Source organism: Lontra canadensis, unplaced genomic scaffold, assembly GCF_010015895.1.
Source record: "Lontra canadensis isolate GAN:19392208 unplaced genomic scaffold, GSC_riverotter_1.0 scaffold2, whole genome shotgun sequence".
NCBI lineage: Eukaryota > Metazoa > Chordata > Mammalia > Carnivora > Mustelidae > Lontra > Lontra canadensis.
In genome coordinates this window covers 29,367,762-29,388,798 of record NW_022630996.1, presented here as the reverse complement: position 1 = coordinate 29,388,798, position 21,037 = coordinate 29,367,762, and the positions used below count along the sequence as shown (strand labels likewise).

Genomic DNA, 21,037 nt, shown 5'->3' with positions numbered 1-21,037 from the left:
GGGCTTACCAACATTTAGCATTTAGGGATAGTAAGTGGAAAAGTAAAGGAAACTGACAAGGAGGGGAGATGGGGTAGAAAGGCCCAGAGAGACTGGGTGTCAGGGATGAGAGTTGAATCATATTTATGCTGCTGATTTCCAGTCCTTTTGCCAGTAGGAGTTTTGGATCTATCCTTCTAGTAGGTAGAAGCAGGTAGTTAATACAAGAGGATTCATATTCTTTAAAGATACTAAAATCCAAACAGGAATATATAATACATTTTGCAACTTGCTTTCTTAACAGTATGTCTGAAAGATCTTTCCATATTAACATACACACATACTGACCTTTTCAAATAGAATTTGAAATTTATTTTCAAAGTCTAAGCTACTCTCCAGTTTTCAGAGGTTTTAAAAAAGGGCTGCTCTTTCTCTATCTCTCATACACACACACACACACACACACACACACACACACTAATAGTAAAATAAAGAACAAGAAGCCACCCAACATGAAATATTTCAATTTGAATTAATGAGTACTTAGAGCATCAGATTTGACTTAACTTTTGAGATTTAATAATTTCCAGAATGGAGAGTTATGGGGTACCAACAACAACGTTCTCCATCACTGGAAGAGAGAAATATGAAAAAACAAGAGAAAATGTTCCCTTGTGTCGGTTTCATGCATTCGAAAGCAATAGAATTAAATGAATACCCTTGACAATGTAGAGAAATGGAGAATTATTAAAACTCTCCAATCATAACCCCTGGCTGCTGGAATCCTTGCTTCAATTAATAAAGCAAGTTACTTTGCTTTTATTGAGTTACAAGTAGAAAAATTCAACCTCTGGTTGTCTGAAAAAGTTTGTAACCATGGGTGTAAAAAACTTCTCTATATTTCTGAACAATTATGTTTCTTACTGCAATGAAGCAATGAGCGTGATTAAGAGACTAATCGCTGGATGCTTATATTACCATCAAATTACTCAGATTCATTTATTAGATTGCTTATAATTGTAAAACAGCTTTTTGTACCACAGAAATAGACTTTGTGTAATAATAAGTGTACAATTAGTCAACATAAACTTACGACAAAACAGTAATGACTTTTGAGATAAAAATTTCTCACACTTCTGTTCAGTAAATGATCATTGCATTTAGGCATCATTAATGAAGTGTTAGCAATTCCCATTAATATAATTGAGATGTCATCTTTTTTCTTTAATAGGTTTGTAAAATATGGCCAAATAATAAGCATTTTGTGAAAGTTACAGACTTCAACAGTTCTGAAATGGCTGATTTCTATGACACGTAAATGCTCTAACAGATGAGGAGAATTTAAACTACCTAAAAAATAATTCATTGTTATGGTGAGATAGGCTTCATTAATTTTTTTCTAGTTGTTAGCATCCATACGAAGGTCTGAAGGCCTGGGGAAGGAAGGAGCCTCAGGTGTGGGCAGTGATATCCAGTCTGTTCTTTCAGCCTAAAGTTACATTCCAAAGCCACACAGAGGTCACTTGACACCTTGGATGCTATATTTTTTTCCGGGGAGGGCTCTCTTTCCAATCTGATGCGCTGACTCCACAACCTCCAGCTCGCCCTTACTCTCATTTTTCTCCTGTCTCGTCAAGCTTGTATGGGTTGTCAAGATCGTTATCCTTGAAACATTTTTCCTTACATCCTCTTTGCCTTTCTTCTGCTGGTAGAAATTAAAAAAAAAAAAGCAGACTGTGTGATTTCCTCAGCCTGGCCTCAGTCTCTGTTCACTGATCGTAGGCAAGAAGGATTCGCCTTGGGGTGTTTTTGTTTTTCCTCACGGATTGCCACACTGACCACCTGGTCCCTCAAAGTCGGGTTAATAGTTGTTTTGTTTGTTTCTCAAATTTTGTCGGCTTTCTTTAGCAGTTTCTTTCTTCCATGCTGTTTTCGCAAGAGGCTAAACAGCATGTTGATTCCTGGCATTTTTTTCACTTTGTTCCAAATGGTTCTGGTTTAAGATACTATTTCTCAAAATGTAGGGTCTGAGTTTGGGACCCTTTCCTATTGGCAGTGCTGACTGTTCATTACTAGGTTTGTTGTTTTTTTCATCTGGTTTGGGGGATGGGCTTCTTAAATTCTGCCCCAAACTACCAGTTTTCTAGGACATAAGCCCCCAAGGGCAAGATCTTGTTTTATAATCCACTGTCTGCCTAGTTCCAGGTTGTTTTGAAATAACGAATGATTCTTCCACAAGGTGCACTGAATGATAGGTAGTATCAGGTGTCCTCTGTCTAAGGAAACTATATTCGGTTGTGTGGTGTGGACCCACTAGACTTAAAGCATCCATGACAACCTTCAGCTCCTCCTCCAGGTGCACAGCCCTCCTTTCCAGTCGGTGGCCTCTCCTGCCTCTCCTGCTTCCCACAGAAGACTACTTCTGGACATCTGCAAATCTCAATAAGCACTGAGAATTGCAGAGGTGATGTGTGTTTTAGGCACTTGGTTTGATTCAAATGAATGCTATATGCTAAATATTAAATACTTATATACAGTTCTAGAAGATATGGAAGAGGTTTTATGATATAAGTATATTTTATGTAAATATAAAATAATTTATATAATATATAAAATAATATATGTATTTTATATAAATATAATATTTCTCAACATGAACAGCTGTGTATGCACTGACAAAACCAGGAAGTATGTGGCCTGCCTGCTGGATGCCTGACCTTGAGTACTGAATGCAGTTATGGCTGGAATAACTAGCCTGCCCTCAGAGGGCTCATGATCTAGTGAGAGAAAAAAGTAAATATAGATTATATACATTTGCAACCTCATTTCAAGGATCGAATGGAAACAATTCAAATCCTGCAGGGTACAGTCATTATTGATAGTAAAGATGAAAATTAAGAGTCTTTTTTAAAAAAACATATCTATCTATCTATTTATTTATTTGAGAGAGAAAGACTGAGATAGCAAGAGAGAGAGCATGAGTGGGGAGGAGAGGGAGAAGCAGACTACCAGCTGAGCAGGCAGCCCCACTTGGGACTGGATCGTAGGACCCTGAGCTCATGACCTGAGCTGAAGGCAGACATTTGACTGACTGGTTCAGTAGAGAGAAGGTTCAGAGAAGTCTTTACATTTTATTCCCCTGCAGATTGGAGGAAGAGATTGGTGATTGTTTTTTTTAAAGCAAACTGCTTTTGAAATTTTGCCTGTAATTCAAATGAAAATTTTGCATAGCATTTTTAAAGAGAAAGAAAATACATTTGGCAACCTAAGATATCTTTAATTAAGATAGGAATCTTTTCATGTTCCTTGAGTACACACTTAAAGTCAAAGATTCATACCAATTATTCAAATGCAAAGCTCATTGAATCCAACAGCTTTCTCTTCTGCTTTTAGCTACTAGTTTATTTTCTCCTTGCTCTTTGAAAATGAATGCTATACGAAAATGGCTAGGTGTACTTGCTAAGGTGTAGGCATAAATGGTACCATCTGGTATTATTAAAATGCATTTCACCTAAATAGCTGTACCATGGGAGAAAGTTAACTGCTAGTTTATTTACTAAACCAGGAAAACTTGCTGTGTTTATTTTAACCCAATGTCTTTTCATGGCTGTATTTCCAATGGTTTGTTAAGGTTTTCATAAGAGAAACTTAAAATTCTGTGTGTGTGTATGTGTGTGTGTGTGTGTGTGTGTCCCAAGTGTGAGTTCAGTTTATTAAGATCTATTTCTCATACATCCTTGAAAGAGCTAAGCAAATCCATGTATGTATTTTTTAACTTTATGGAATAAGAAATAAAAAGGATAGGGAAGTCAAGATATGAGCATCTTTTAGATTTTCTTCTCTCTTTTTCTCTTGATCCCAACTATCTCAAAGCAGATTTCTTTCACAGTTCCAAAGAAATGCCTATAGCAATGCCATATTTGCATTCTGGATGACAAAATAAGGTGGATGGTTTCACAATTTCTTTTACAAAACTAAACTCTTACAATAGTAAATGTGTGTCTGATATCATTCATAAGCTTGGAGAATTTGAAACTAATTGAATCTACATTGAAAGAAACAATATTTGAATAATACATCAAAAAATAAAAAGTATACATTTCCAATAAAATTTTTTTTTCAAGTTACACATTTTAAACATTTAAAATAGGACATAGAGGAATATTCATTGTGTTCCTTTCTGCCCCATCTCAGACCTAAATTTTATGATCTCTAGCTGACCTTTTCAAACAAAATGAGGAATCTGTCTCTGGCTTCACTAGGGGCAAGAGGATGAGTGGACTTGGCACTAGAATGTGTAGTGGACTCGGAAGTAGACACAGCCTCAGCTGAAACTGTGGCTCAGACTTTATCTTCTTTATCTTGCAGAATCTCCTCAGACTGACATGCGAAAGAACTTGGATTAGTAAACCATGAACCCTGGCCAGAAACTCTAGGATTTGCATCTTGGTGGTTTCAGTGTGGGCTCTTGGGCCCCATAGAAATTCCAATTGTAGGATCATTGGGGAACTGTCTATTGTTATTCTAGGTACTTTTCCTTCTTGAAATCTTTGGTGATGAACTCCCTGGGCCCTCCAAAGACAAAGTGCTTCCTCTCAGAATACATCCTCATCAAATTCAGAACTTCCTAGACTTCCTCTTCAGTGACACACAGTTGTCCTTGATGAAGATCATATCCAGGATAAATATCAGGATGCTGGTCTCAGGCCTGCCTTTTTCACCATGCAGCACCCTATCATATGGGAAGCCCAGGTTGATGAGGAGGTCATAGCAGTGGTTGGTGAGATCTACTTCCTTCACATCAAGGCCAAAGATCACCTCCATGTACTCAGAGGCTCCCAGGGAGATCTCAGTGAAGAGGTCTTCATTCTCTTTGATGATAATCTTTAACATATCTGCCTTTATCATTGGTTCATTCATTTGATATCTGAGTAGCATGAACTTGACGAATGAATCTACTACTCTCTTATCTATGGGCACATTCTTGTGTTTTAGAGACTATGAAGTGCATTTTAGTTCTTCTTGGCTATTGGAGCCCACACCTGATGTGCTTGATGAGGTTGCTGTGGTGGCATTAGAAGATGAATGGAAAACTCTGAGGCTTCCCAGGAGTACTAGTTATATCAACATCAGGAGCCTCCTTCAGACCGTCGGGCTTTAGAGGATGGGAGGAGAGACAGGTCTCCTCCAGAGCCTTGGAGACCCATAAATCCCCTGGGTCTCACTGGATCTCACTTCGGGTCTGAAAGGGTAGATCATGTAAGCACTGTTGACTCTTCTAGGATAAAGGTATGTTGTATCTTGTCGATGGCAGTGATGTGGATGGGAAGTGGGAAATGAGGAATCACTGCCAAATGTTGGTAATGATGCAGAGAGATGATCCACCCATACATTGCTGGGCAAAATATAAAAGCAACACTGCTTTTTTTTTTTTTTATTACCCATCATATCACAGAAGAAGATGCCTTCTTGAGATTCATCCTCTGAATCAGTGTAGCTTGAATTTCTGGAATCTGACAGTTGTAGATTTTCTTGGGGATATAGAAATATCCTAGAAGGCTCAGTTCTGCACATATAAAATAGACTTAGGCTTCTTTGATTTTGAGGCCCTCAAGAACATAAAATATAGATCACTAGTTTATTATAAAAGGATATAACTCAAGAACAGCCAGGTGGAAGAGAGGCACGGGGTGGGTGGGGTGGGGATGGGGGTTTGGCAGGTTTGAGGGGGGAAGTGCTCAGAGTTTCCACACCCTCCCCAGGTGTGCCACTCTCCCAAATCCCCACATGTTCACCAACCTAGAAGCTCTGCATTATTGTTTTTAAAACAAGCATTTTTTATTCCATGTCCATTCCTTTCCATTTGCTCATTCCACCTTCTATGAGAAATAAGGCACTTGCTCCTCCTTAAATTTTTCTTTGTTCTTGGTATCCTGCTTGGAATCTGGCTCTGTATATGTATTTTTAGGTGTATAATCTGGAACCTAATGGAATTAGAAACGGAAACATGTCACAACAGTACTTTGTCATCACCTTACTGCCTTCTTCCAGTATCACTAGAGAGAGATGCAAAGACACAAACGTCCTATTTGTCCATGGCAGCCCCTCAATGTTTTCTCTGAGAGAGGAGGAGCAGTAATTTGAGGTCATCCACATGTTACCAGGACAAACATTCTGGGTCTGCCTAAATCCTATGAGGAGAGAGAGCTGCGTGCAATGCTACCTACACCTGTATCAGGTCCTGTAGATCTGTGCGGAACTGCTAACCCATGGAAGGGTGCCCGCGCAGACTGCTTTCAGGTCCATATCTGGGTATCAAGAAAAATGTGCAGGTAAGACAAACTCATAGCTCTGGTCACCAGCCCAGGATTCTGTCTCTGATATTGGTACCAAGGGGATTGACTCCTTCCTTAATTTGTCAAGTGATTACTGCATTGTAAGCTTTAGTTGCAGGGGATGAAAAGGCAGGTAAGACCAGATGCAGTTCCTGCTCTCATGGAGCTTACAGTTTCGTAGAAAAGAACTAACATCAAGTAATGACACTGATAGATGTACACTTACAGCCTGAGTGAGAAGTGCTGTGAGAGTGAAGAACTGAGGAATCCAGCCTGGTTGCTGGGGCAGGCAAGTCTTTCCCAGCAGTGATGATGCTGTAGTAACCTGGGGAAGAGGGATTGTCAGGGAGAGGAAGGATGGTCGTTGGGCAGGAGGAGAGCATGTGCAAAGGCACTGCACTTGGAGTGAGCAGGATGATTGAGGAACTGAAAGAAAGCAGCATTGTTGGGGTGTAAAGGGTCAGACAGAGTGTGGTGTGATGTGATTCTGGACAGACAGACAGGGGCCAGACTATATTGAGGTCTTCTAGAATTGTGGATTTCATTACAACAGCGCGAGAGGATTTAAGCAAGGAGCTGGTGTGGAGAGATGAAGTTGGGGTAAGGTGACATAACCCCCAAATCCCTAGATTTCTTGTGAGTTAAGCTTCTGTCAATATCCTAACCTGTTTTTTCCTTTTTTCACATTATCCATATTAAAGAACAAAACCAACCTAGCGAACTTTTAAGACAGATTTGGCTTTATTCAATGATTCATGACTAACAAATAGAAGGGTGCTTCCAGGAGTCTACCAAGTGGAAGGTGTTTAGGGGCAAAAATGAGGTGGGACAAGGAAGTTATGAGCAAAAGAAAAGAAAGGGTTGTTTGAGACAAGGTCACCTTCCCTCAGGGGAAAGGGCAGAGGTCTTATCGTGCAGACTGTCTCCCAAGTTTGATCAGGAAATTCCACACTGATTGGTTTCAGATTCCACTCCTGGGACATGCTGAAACTGCAGTTGGGTTACATAGTAAGTCGGGGGGTGCTTAGCAAGTGACTCCATTTTGGGCCTGTTGTTTCTGTTTAACAAAAGGCAAATAAATTTATTTTCAAACAAATGGTAATGACTCTGAGTATATAAAGATAAATAATTCCTCAGTGGAGACCAAAAAGTTACTACTACTGAGAAAACAGAAAAATATACTGAATTATTTTTCTGGGAAACTTTCTAGTATACTATTTGCCTTGATCCATTTGAAATTTTGCTCCTTTTAAGAAGACAGATTGTATTCTTTTAGTGCCTGCTCTGTAAAACACTAATTTATTGTTTCATCTTTATACTACTTTTATTCTCAAGGGCTGTCCTTGAGATTGTCCTCCAATCTCTTTCATGTTCAGACAATCCAAACCCTTAGTAATTTTTATTTTTTATTTTTAAATTTTACCTCCTCTCAGTCTTTTTATACCTGGATAAGAGAGGCCAGTTTTTTTGATGATATTACTCTGCAAGTCCATTCATCCCTACTTAGGTCTTCAAAGAAATGGAACCCCACAACCAAATATTTACTTGCTCACCATTCTCTGTCTTGGGTCTCCCTTAATTTTTTGCTTTGTGGCTTAAGATCCAGATAGAAAGGCGGGTAAATTATCTGCAAGTGTTCTACATGTGGGGAGGTGTATCAGGTAGATGTTGTTGGCTGCAAGCAACAGACTAAAAAAACATGTATGTGTTAGAAGCATTTGCTCACCAGGTTTCAGAAGGAACAGAATCAGGGCTGTTTCAGGATCTCTGAAGCAGTCTCAGGAGGGTGCTGTGGAGACGTTTTGCTTCATGTGTTTGAGAGATGGATATGTTAATGTATTGTGGCAATGGCTTCATCTTAACATTGTAAGTGTAATTTAAAAGACCAAAAGGAGCCAAAAATCCAAATAAAAAAAGAAGCTAAAACATAGAAAAGAACCTACTACTCATATTTTTGGAAGGTAACTTGACTGTATATTTATAGCTAGGAAAATGATCATGTCCTCTGACCAGTAATCTTAACCTTATAAAAATTAAAAAAAAATGTTTGTATTAGTTATTAAGTTTACACGTTTGGCAAATTTTCAAAATACATTTAACTTTGACTTTGATTTGGAGAATACTTTCAGAAATTATGATTCTGTGGAATTGTAAATTTAATCAGTATTTTGAAATATTTCTTAAATAGCTTTGTGATCATGAGATTTAACATTTTCAGTCAAATTTGTGACTTAGAGTTAGAGCAATTCCTTCGAAGGGGCACCATTCCTAAAGACATACAGTGTGAGTCAGTGACTGAGGCAGAAAACCTTAATTCACAACGGGCTGTGTTAAAGCCCATTCCCTGAATCTGAGACTTACAGACATACCTCTGCCTTCAGCTAAGTGCACTTTAAACTTGGAATTTGAGTCAAACTTAGCACCCAGTCTTGTGAAGTGAAAGATCAGCTATTTAATGGCATAATTTTAATTAAATGATAATGGCTCTTTGTGTTATACAAAAAGTAAGCAAGTTCCAAAATGGAAGACTGAATAACTAATTTTAATGAGGAAATCAGACTTAGGAACACAGACCGCAAAGTTCTTATTAATTACTTTTTTTAATGAAAATTTATTTTGCTCCATTTGCCTCTGTATTAACTTTTATAATGGAGTGTACTTCCTATATTTATATTAGGTTTTTAATTACAGCGAATGTTGCTGAGTCATCTTACTCAGAATGTGGAAAATAGAACAAGAACACTGAAGACATACTGCTCTTGGAACTTAAGATAAGTATGTATTGATTATGAAAACTCACTTTTCAATATTCACTATTTTAGAAAAAAAATTAAAGTTAGATATATTAATTCAGAGTCAAAGTTATTTTTCCTTCAATATTGGCCATTTCTATCTCAAAACAGACAACGCTTCTCGTTTCTGTAGATAGGGTTATAAATGTTCATTATTCAGTTTATGGTTATATGGTTAATTTAAATCATAGGAACAAGAGTGACTTTGTGAAGATTATCACAAAAGCAAAAGTAAAGATTGAGTCATCAGCAAATCTAATGTGCCCAGAAACAGATAGGCTGATGCACAGTGTATGTTTGCATGAGCTGGTACTGGCTGCTTCCCTTTTCAACGTTGATCTATCAACTGCCTCCCTTTATTTCTTGCTTTCCCCTTGTATAAAAACTTGAAACCTGCCTTTTAGCCAAATTACACTCCGAAAATGTTCCAAGAAATCCAATGATTTTCTAATTGCTAGTGCCAGTGATTTTTAATATATTTGTAACCAAAGTTTAACATAACACGTTGAAAAGTGCACAGATCATAACTGTACATCTCAAGGAATCCTCTCTTCTAAAGGCAACCACTATCCTTCCCTATATGGCTTAGTTTTGCCTGAGTCTTGAATTTCATGTAAGCACAATTATACCGTTCTCTATTTCGGACTTCTTTGTTCCACAGTGTATTTTTAAAGTTCTTCTATATTGTTAGTTGGAGGTATTTATTTTCATTTCTGTAGAGTGTTCTATTATAGAATATGTCATAATTTATCTATTTTACTGTTGATTTGAGTTATAGCCAGGGTTTGGTCATTTTGAAGGCTTCCATGGACACGTCTGTGCACATATTTCTCTTGAGTTATATATTTAGGAGTGGATTGCTATTCCTAGGATGAATAATAGATAATGCCAAAAATTTTCTCAAAGCGGTGGTAATAATTTAATGCCTCTACCAGTGATATATGAGACTTTTCATTATACACGTGTTATTTTGAGTCTTGAATTTAACTATTTTGATAGGTGATTGATAGTATCTTACTGCATTTTTGATTTGTGTTTCCTTGATTACTGGTAAAATTTGTCACCTTTCACAAGTCTGTTGTTTGGATTTCCTCTTTTATGCTGTACTGGTTCAGGACACCTGCTCATTTTTTTTTTTTTAATGCATTGTTTTTTCTTACTGATTTGTAGTTTTATGTATATACATATCTCCTCTTCGTCTGTGGCTTGACTTTTTACTGTCTTTTTTTTTTTTAAGATTTTATTTATTTATTTGACAAATAGAGATCACAAGTAGGCAGAGAGTCAGGCAGAGAGAGAGGGGGAAGTAGGCTCCCTGCTGAGTGGAGAGCCTGATGTGGGGCTCGATTCCAGGACCCTGAGATCATGACCTGAGCCAAAGGCAGAGGCTTAACCCCCTGAGTCACCCAGGCGCCCCTTTACATCTTAATTGTGTCTTTTGAAGAACATACATTTTTAATTTCAATAAAATCAAATTTGTCAGTTTTTCTTTTACTGTTAGTGTTAGCAGTAGGAGAGTCTGCCTTGTGTGACTAGAGGTCTCAGTTATTGGATTCCCCATGAAAAGATTTGAGTGAGAATCTGTAATCAAATAAAGACAGTCAGAAGGAAAGTAGCAAGCACAAAGCAGTTTATTAAAGCGAAAGTACACTGTCCAGGTGGGAGAGAGGGAAGTTTGCCAGGTAGAACCAGCCTCTAGCGGTTTTGGGATTGGATGTTACTGGATTTTTCTGAAGTGGGAGGAGCTGGGAGGTACAGTGGGGCTGTCTCTGATGGAGGCTGCTTCCACCCTTTGTCAACCATTGACGAGGTTTGTACTGGTACTGTCATGGCCACCTTTCTCAGTGGGAGGTGGGCTTGTGCCCCTAAAGCAAATGCATTATCATTTGCAGTCTCAGAGTTACCTTGAGCAGAAGTAGAACAGGAGAGCTCATGCTCTGCACCTGTGGCTCTTGGTATGTCAGCCTTAATACTTGGAAGCCACAGCATGGGGATGTTGTAACCCTCGAGTTCTGACGTATAATCTGTTTATCACCAGTTTGCCGCCAGCTCAGGTCTCTATCATTCTGCTTTGAAAACTTGGGACTCTGCCTCTGGTGTTCCTTCCGCTGCTCACAGCTGGCTTTTACCTAACATTAGTACTTTTTACATTCTGCTGAAGAAGTCATTTTCCCATCCTGAAGACCTAAGAGTATTTCCTCTATCGTCTTCTAAATGTTTTATTGATTTATCTCTTAGAAATCACTTTTGAACATTGTAGAATTAGAGAACAAGTCAAACAAGGCTTATAGGAGTGTTATCTAGGAAAAGTGGAGATCTTAAGTTCAATATAAATGGTTCCAAGTCAAGGGCTCAAGTAGTTTTTACTGAAGAAAAAAAAAAAAGAAAGAAAAAGAAAAAGAAAATATAGTCTGAGGTTCAGAAGAAGGGAGATATAAATAGCATTTTTGGGGACAATGATGATTGTTCATCCTGGCATCAGTAGGCTTTGTGATTTGCCACTAATTGGATTGCAGTATTCCTGGGTATGCTAAGCGATCAATTGCTTCAGAATGTGAGAATGCCAAGTCCAGCTTCCCTGAAGACAATCTGGGAAGCAGCATACCTCATTTCCAGGAAGGGCTTTGAAATCCTTCCTTGTAGGAACAACAGTACACTTCAGCTAAGAAATAGATGTTTGGAGAAATCATACTGCTGTTTTTTCACAGTTGAATTTGTATCTGGATTCTGGTGTGTTTGTCACTGAATAGAAAAATACAACACGAGCCATTTAACTGAAAGAAAAAAAAAGTATCAAGGAAATCAGCTTCACAATTACTTAATGGAATCTATTCTACAATTGTTCTTTTCTTTTTCTTTTTTTAAAAAAATAAATCCTAACTGACACTTCCCAATTAGCAGTATTTTCATGGAGTAGCTATCCAATGAAATAAAACTATTTATAGATATGGAGACAAATATATTCGTTCCACTTGTTTTGTTAAATTGGTTTCCAAACAAAGTGGTTTCAGTACTCTTAGTTGAAGAAATTATTAATGATGAGAGTAGTTGGGATTTCTGGAAAGGGGCAAGACTTGAACTGAGTCACGAATAAGTATGATTTTCGTCATTTGAAAGGACTGGAGTGAAGGAATCACAGCAATGTGAATGGCATGATTTGGGCTAGATTCTTGTTGGGTGGGAGATAGCTGGAGGGTTTTCAAATTTAAGAGAGGCCTGATCTGGAAGGCACTGAAAATGAGACAGAGATGTGTGCATTTGATGTGTCTGGAAATGTGGGAAACTGTTGGAAAAATTGAAGAGTGGTGAAAACCATGTTCCAGAAAGGCTACCTGTACAGTGGTGATTTTGTGGTGGGCAGGCCAGCTGAGGAGCTGTGTGGTCAGGTGGTATGGCCAGGTGCTTTTGAATCAGAAAAGCCTGCCTGTGCCCCCTGCTGTACCAGCTCGCCTCCCCAGGTTTTCTTTTTCTTGTGTTAGTCAGTAATCATTTACTGGCAGGTAATTGAATCTCAGTTCAATATAGGCTTAAAAACAAGATCTACTGGACGATTACTGGATTGACTGCCAAAGCTGAGGGATTGTGGATCAACCAAGCCTGGGGAAAACATGAACTGAGACAGCTGGGGGCCTCAAGAAATAGAGCTAGAGATTTCTCTTCTCCTCTGTGGGGAAGGGCAGGGTACAGGGTAGCTTTCACTAGGCAGTACTGGAAGGGGCTACTGGTCACAATGTGCTCACTCCCCCTTTAGTTTCTCTACCAAAGAGAAAAGGACTCTTTCCTTAGCTAGAATTATTAAATTCTTTTTTTTTTAAGATTTTATTTATTTATTTGACAGACAGAGATCACAAGTAGGCATTTAGGCAGGTAGGGGCGAGGGGGAAGCAGGCTCTCCGCTGAGCAGAGAGCCTGATGTGGGGCTCGATCCTAGGACCCTGAGATCATGACCCAAGCTGAAGGCAGAGGCTTAACCCACTGAGCTACCGAAGTGCTCCTACAATTATTTAATTCTGATAGAAGAATTTATGATCTAGCTTAGGACCTTAGGTAAGTACTTTAACCTCTCTGTGCCTCCATCACTTCATCTGATAAATGAGAAAAATACTGGGACCTATGTGGTAGGGTTGTTATGAGGATGAGACGCCTTCAAATGTTTACAACATTTGGAATAGTTGCCATCATGAAACTGCTGTCGTGGCGGTGTCATCGCTATTAGGGCTGCCCTGGATCGTCCCTGTGTCAGAAGAGTGTGGTTCCATGGTTGACCTAAATATGCCTGGGAGGAGGGGGAAGGGTGCTGTCATCCATGAAATTGGGTGGGGAAGGGGAAATGCCCCAAAGGATGTTGAGGGGATGCCAAGCAGTGTCAGGCAGACAGAAATAATAGCTTCCTCCATTTCTCATTTGTAAAAGCTTTGCAACTGATTTGCAGTGCTACTGTTGAGAATTAATACAAATTCATGGAGGTGCCTGTCCCATGGCAGCTCTAGAGCAACTGCACACAAATAAAACCAGGGCCTGGGCTGGATACCAGTAAGGGGAATTAATGGAATGAATATTTGGAAGGAAAATCTGATGGACTTGGATTGGTGTGTGGATTTTATTGACAGTGGACAGGGGCTATCACTTCAGCTGTTTTGCCTTTTGGCTGCACTTTACAACAAAGGGCAGTTGAATACATAGACGTTCCCATTAAAAATATGAGTTTGGGGGCACCTGGGTGGCTCAGTTGGTTAAGTGTCTGCCATCTGCTCAGGTCATGATCCTGTGGTCCTGGAATGGAGCCCCACTACAGGTTCGCTCAGTGGGACCTGCTTGTCCCTCTCCCTCTGCTGTGCTCCCTCCCCCAGGCCCCACTGGCTTGTTTTTTCTCTCTCTCTCTCTCAAATAAGTAAATAAAATCTTTTTAAAAAATTTCCTCCCATGGATGGGAGGGTTGCTCAGAGGGTGGGAGGTGTATCCTACAGTCTCTGCTGCTGGGTGTGATCCAGTCCATGCTAATAGAGATTAAGATCTCAGCATCCTGACAGCCCTCTAGGACCCATCATCACGCTTCCTTCAACCAAAAGAGTGACCTCTTCCGTCATCAGGTCTCAGCAGAGAAAGCAGTGTGCATGGCTGGCCAGAGAGATAGTGCTAGTATGTGGGAGAGGAGTCTCCCATGTTATGAGGCTAAGAGGGTATTGCCGTTCTTAACAGTACTAACGGATGACCCGGTCATTTACTCATTTCTTCATACTAGCATTTATGTTAGTGAATTCACAAAATTCACAAAATCCAAGCAAATATTTATATCATCATATTACATTGTTCATAATTTTGGGTCATAGACTCTCACTAATTGAATTACGATTATAGTGTGTGTTTGTTTTTTTAAATCCCTTATATGGTGAATTGAGAAGGTGAATCAGGTATGAAAGTGATCACCTCAGACCTTCCCCAGGCTCAGAAATGAAAGAGAGGCATGAGTCAGGGATAATTCCAGGCAGAGGCTGGAATTTATTATTTTTAAAGCTTTAGCTAAGAACTGGGAAAATAGGTTTTCGTTTCAAATTCTTTGGAATGTTCAAGTAAACACACACTCAAGATCTTTGTGTGTATGATGTCCTCAAAATGAGCACAGAAAACTACAAAGTCCAGCAAAACAGCATTGTGGCATTGCTCTGTAAAGATTTTGTGAAAGAAGGAGTTGTGTCAAGATTTGATAGACATAGATTATCCCTGCAGGAAAGAAAAAACCTGGGAAGAGAAAGAGGCAGAGAAAATGGAACTTGGGATTTGTCCTACAAGAGCACAGCAGACCAGAGGAGTTTAAAGAGAGGAGGTCAAGAACAAAGCAGGGAAGGTAAAATGCAGGGGGTAGAAAGAGAGAACTGTAAGACAGGAGGTTCTGAGATCTCTTTTCCTCCAGATGATACTCTCCAATGCATAGAAAAATGTGAGAGGGGTTCTTGTTTCAGAGTGGTTTATTTGACCTCCTATAGGTGCTTATGACCTTTGTTGACCAGAGCTTGTACCTAACTTTTATTATTTCTTATGATCTTAATCATTCCTGGGGCTGCCATGTATACACCCACCCCTGCAAACACACAGCCATATCTGTATGTAGGAATGTTACACTTGTGTTAGAGAAGGAACAAAGCAGTGCTGGCCGTACATCTGTGGTGTGTGCCAATGGAGCATATACCTCATTATTCCTTTATCAGTTTCATGTTAACTCTATTATTAATACATCAGTTCACTTGCACTTTGAGTCTTCTAAATGAGCTAATTGTATTGATCAAATGAATTCATAATCACCAATCACCGTCCTAATTAATTAATAGCCGCAGAAGCAGGAGCAGTAACAATTTTCTGCCTCTCCAGTGTTTTACACTTTACAAAGTGCTCTCATAGATTTATCTTATTTGATAAATGAGCTTGCGACGTGTATTGCATCCATTCAAACAGCCCTTTAGGCGGACAAAATGCCCTGTTTAAGTGAGGGTATCTCTTTTCTCACAACCACAGAGAATGACCTCTGTTCTAAAACCTATTTCAATAAAAAATTTATGTCGACACAAAGAGAGCAGCCTCACATCCACGATGACAGCAGTCCGTCTGCTGGGCACTAGTCTGTGCCCAAGTAGAGCAAAGCCCCACGGCTGGGTAAGGCTGGAAGGATTTCTATGAAATAAGAGGGCGTAGTTCATTTTTGCTTTAAGAATGTTGAGCCTATTTAGCTCTTAGTCCTTTTTGGTGATTAATTTATGGCTGATCATTATTTTTAAAACAGTTTTTGAGTGAGTGTTTTTCTTACAGTTTTGCTGAGGGTTTGTTGACATAAATGGCATATATTTACGGCGTAGGACTTGATGAGATTTGAGTTTCACATACACCGTGAAACCATCACCACAGCTGAAATGATGACTATAACCATCACCCCCGCCTCAGGTTCTCACGGTGCCCCTTTGTAATTCACTTTCCAACCCCCGCTCCCCAGGCAACCACTGATGTGCTTTCTGTCCTTATAGACTAGTTTGCATTTTCTCAAGTTTTATAAAGTAGAATAATATAATAGGTCCTCTTTTTTTTGGGGGGGGGGTCTGGGTTCTTGCATTCAGTGTAACTAATTTGAGATTTGTCCGTGTTATTAATGTATATAAATAGTTCTTTCCTTTTTATTGCTGAGTTGTATTCCACTGTTTGGATCATCTCTGATTTGTTTGTTTACTCACGAGTTAATGGACATTCGTTTTTTTGTGTGTTTTTTGTTTTTTCCCTAACTGCACTCTTGCAAATCTGCTGTGAACATTTATGTACCAGTTTGTATATGGCTATATTCTTGCCATCATCTTGGGTAAATACTTAGAAGTGGGATGGCTGGATCATGTACTGAGTAAGTGTATGTTCAACTATTTAAGAAACTGCCAAGGAGCTTTCTGAAATGGAAATCAAGCTGATTGTTTACAAAACAGAACTTTCTTCAACAAAAACTTTAACTTGCACTGTTTAGAACAGTTGATTCCCTAAGTGGGTGTGTGTTTGTCAGGGTAGGGGGGGTTACTGTTTAAACTAGTTAATGAAAATTTGTCTTGGTGGAGTTAATACTTGTTTTAGAATTTCTGATTCACAAGCTAACATCTGCTCCGATAGATTTTTTCCAAGAAATTTATTTATTTATTTATTTTAAAGATTTTTATTTATTTATTCAATAGAGAGAGAGAGATCACAAGTAGGCAGAACAGCAGGCAGAGAGAGAAGGGGAAGCAGGCTCCCTGCTGAGCGGAGAGCCGGATGCGGGGCTCTATCCTAGGTCCCTGAGATCATGACCTAGGCTGAAGGCAGAGACTTAACCCACTGAGCCACCCAGGTGCCACAAGCAATTTATTTATTTTAAGATTTTATTAATTTGACAGAGAGAGACAGGGAGAGAGGGCACACAAGCAGGGGGTGTGGGAGAGGGAGAAGCAGGTTTCCCCGGGAGCCCGATGCAGGACTTGATCCCAGGACCCTGAGATCATGACCTGAGCCAAAGGCAGATGCTTAACAGCTGTGCCATCCAAGAGCCCCAAACCTGTTTAGAGCTGATCTGCCACATATAATCTTATTATCTATTTGAGGGATCCATTTCATTACCTGGGCTAAAGCACAAGTATGTCATTCACCTGTCCTGATTTTTCCCTTGTTCCTATCAAACTTAATGGAAAGTTCTTTACTAAAATTATCCAAGTTAGGATTTTCATGACATGGAGATTTTAGTTATAAATACAGATCAGCTGAAACCAGGAATCTCAGAAGAAGATTTATTTCTAGAAATACATTTACATTTCCCTAGAATCAGGATGTAACCAAGTTTGACATAGAGAATGCACAGAGAATTGAATAATTTTTTTTTTTTTTGCTTACAACAACAGAATTTATTCTCTTATGGTCCTTTGTTTAAATTTTTTAATTAATACATAATGTATTATTTATTTTTGGATATAAATTTATAGATATCTCTACCCAGCCCTCCTCTCCTACTTTATAGGGCTTTCTTCCTTTAACATGAATGACATGGGGCAGTCAATTTTGCTTTCACATGGTAATGGCCAGTGTCCTCATTTCACACATGGACCAGTGACCCTGCCCCTTCCCACCTAGAGTTTTGGGGGCCTCCTCCTCATTTCTTGCTTTGAATTTCTGCTTGCTCCAAGCTCTTGATCTCTCTGTCTTGCCTTCTGCAGCTGGTCTCCTCTGTCTGCCCCACACCAACACAAATATGGAACAGCCTGCCTTTCTGCAATCCCACAAAGTTACATGAACACAAGTCTCTTGCAGTTAAGTCTGTAGTATTGCAGGTTTGGGGACATGGAGGACCTAAGAGGTGAACGGCATCGTATCACAGCACAGCAAACAAGAGACAAGAGTAGTTCTTCTCAAACCTGGTGTATATGTGGATTACTTGGAGATCATGTTAAATACAGATTCTGATCCAGTGTATCTGGAGTGGGGCCAGAGGTTCTGCATTTTTTTAAAAGTAGGCTCCATGCCCAGCTTCGAGCCCAATCTGGGACCTGAACTCATGACCCTAAGATCAAGACACTTCACTGACAGAGCCACTCAGGTGTGCCAAGATTCTGCATTTCTGATAAGCTCTCAGGTGCTGCTGTTGCTGCTGCTAGTGTAAGAACTATGCATTTAGAACCTTTGGCATGGAACAGTGTAACTCTGCTTATTTTTATTCTCTGCTATGTTGGCATTAAGAACATGCAGGAGACCTCGTGTCCTGATTATTAATACAACCCTACTAAGAATTAATAAAGCAAAATACTAGACAATTAATAATTTTGACTCAAAAAATCCAGCTTCAAGCTTCTTATGTCAGAATGAGAGACCGTCTCTTTGCCTAGGAAGAAATAGGGTCAGGATCAAGAATAGTAAAAGTAGCTAGAAGAGAGAGACGTGGGAAGGTTTTTGTTCAACATTATTCAACAAGTATTTATTGAACACAAATGATAGGTGCCAGAGATACGGTGAGGAATGAGATTACAAGGTCTTGCCCTCCGAAACTTATTTATCATTCAGCCAGAAAGGCAGACAGGAAAACAAGCAATTACAGTGTGATGAATGCTGTAACAAAGAGGACAGGGTGATTTGAGGGCAGGCATTTTCTGTTTCAGCTTAGGATTTGTTGTGGTTTTCTGAAAAATTTGAAGGGATATGTTTAAAAACATTTTAATGGTAACAACTGAAAGGGAGTGAAATTGTGACCATAGATTACCCTCATCCGAAGATTTCCCATGGGTCCTACTCTTCTCTGACCATCTCCCCAGAAGCCTGTGACTCCCCAGGCCTATGCTCATACCCTCGGTGTTCCTTCACCTCCCAAATGCCAAGGAACAGATTGAGAAGAGGACATGTGTGATAGTTTCCTGTTGCAATGAAAGGTAGTTTGGGTTAACTTGGTGATGGTCCTGTCAAAGTAATAGATTATTTGTTCTCTATCAATGAGATCCCAGAGAAGACAGGGAAAGGATCAGAGGTTCTTGAAGAAACACAGTCAACTAGCTTCACTCTTAGACTTTTTCCTCTTGTTCCTTCACTCTTGGATCAGGTCTTTGCATTTTCTTTTTTGCTCCAGAACTCACGTTGAGTATCTCTGGTGCAGGAAGGGATACCCTATGACCTGCCTCTCTACTCAGCTAGGCTCCCTGTCCTAGTGGTGAGCAGACTGTTATCCCCTACTTGATTCATATCAGCCTCATTTCATTTAGAAAGACCTTCACAGGGACACCTGGGTGGCTCAGTCAGTTAAGCATCTGCCTTTGGCTTGGGTCATGATCCTGGAGTCCTGGGATGGAGTCCTGCATCGAGTACCTTGCATACAAAGAACATTTTCTCTAGCTTTTAAGGAACCAGTACTGAGACTACGTCTATTACAGGCATATCCCAGAGATGTGGCGGATTTGGTTCAGATCCCTGTAATAAAGCGAATATTGCAATAAAGTGGGTTTCCCACTGTATATAAAATTTATGTTTGCACTGTACTGTAACCTATTAAATGTTCAATAACATTACGTCTAAGAAAGTGTATAAGCCTTAATTTAAAAATATTTTATTGCTAAAAAATATTAACCATCCAGAGGGTCTTGCCTCAGTGTTGATGGCTGCTGACTCATCAGGATGGTGACTGCTGAAGGTTGGAGTGGCTGTGGCAATTTCTTAAAATAAGATAATATGAAGTTTGCCTCATTGACTGACTCTTACATGAGTAATTCCTGTATAGCCTGCAGAGCTGTTTGATAGCATTTTTAAAAAAAGATTTTATTTATTTATTCGACAGAGAGATCACAAGTAGGCAGAGAGAGAGGAGGAAGCAGGCTCCCCGCTGAGCAGAGAGCCCGATTCGGGGCTCGATCCCAGGACCCTGAGATCATGACCTGAGCCAAAGGCAGAGGCTTAACCCACTGAGCCACCCAGGTGCTCCTGTTTGATAGCATTTTACCCACAGTAGAACATCTTTCAGAATTGGAATCTCTTCAAATCCTGCTATTGCTTTGTCAACTAAGTTCATGTAATATTCTAAATCTTTTGTTGTCATTTCAACAGTATTTACAGCAACTTTACCAGGAGTAGATTCCATCTCACGAGACCACTTTGCTTGCTCATCCTTAAGAAGTGGCTCCTCATCTGTTAGTGTTATTGCAAGATTGTGGCAAGTTTGCCTTATGTTCAGCCTCCAATTCTCATTCTAGTTCTCTTGCTACTTCCATCACATCTGCAGTCAGAACACACGCAACTTTTATTAAGTTTGCCATCTTATAGGGACATTGTTCATGGTACCCCAAAACAATTATAAGAGTTACATCAAAGATCACTGATCACAGATCACCATAACAAATGCAATAATAATGAAAAAACTTAAAATACTGGGAGAATTACCAAAACATCACACAGAGACATGAAGTGACCAAATGCTGATAGACTTGCTTGATGAAGGGTTGCCACAAACCTTCAAATGCAAAATGTGTAAGTATGAGAAGTGCAATAAAGTGGCATGCAGTAGAACAAGGCATGCCTGGACATTACTCGGTAAAGGTCAGTGTGACTTCTTCCAGAATGTACTGCCAGGCAGGTGATGGTCTCTGGAAGGAGTGGTAGAGAGTCACAGCTGTGAAGCCACTGGCCTCAGCTGCAAGGAAGCTCAGAGCTAAATTTAGTTTTCAGGCAGAGGATTGTATCACCCTCACTCTCCCTTTTCCCTATTAATTTAGATCTCTATCTTAATTTAACTTCCCTGTGTATATATGTATATGCTTTTTCTATAAGAAGACTGGATTTCATGATGAAGTAGGGAAGTGGTAAATTATACATGTATTTTAAAAATAGTAATATATTTGATAATGTCTCTACCATTTTTCAAGTCACCCCGGCCCAAATCCTGCAGTCCTCTCCCTGCCTTCATCC

The 21,037-nt window shown here is 39.6% G+C and overlaps 1 pseudogene; it reads right to left on the bottom strand.

The window, feature by feature from the left end:
• Positions 1-1,498: 1,498 nt before the first annotated feature.
• Positions 1,499-20,213, bottom strand: LOC116878593 (annotated as a pseudogene).
• Positions 20,214-21,037: the final 824 nt, after the last annotated feature.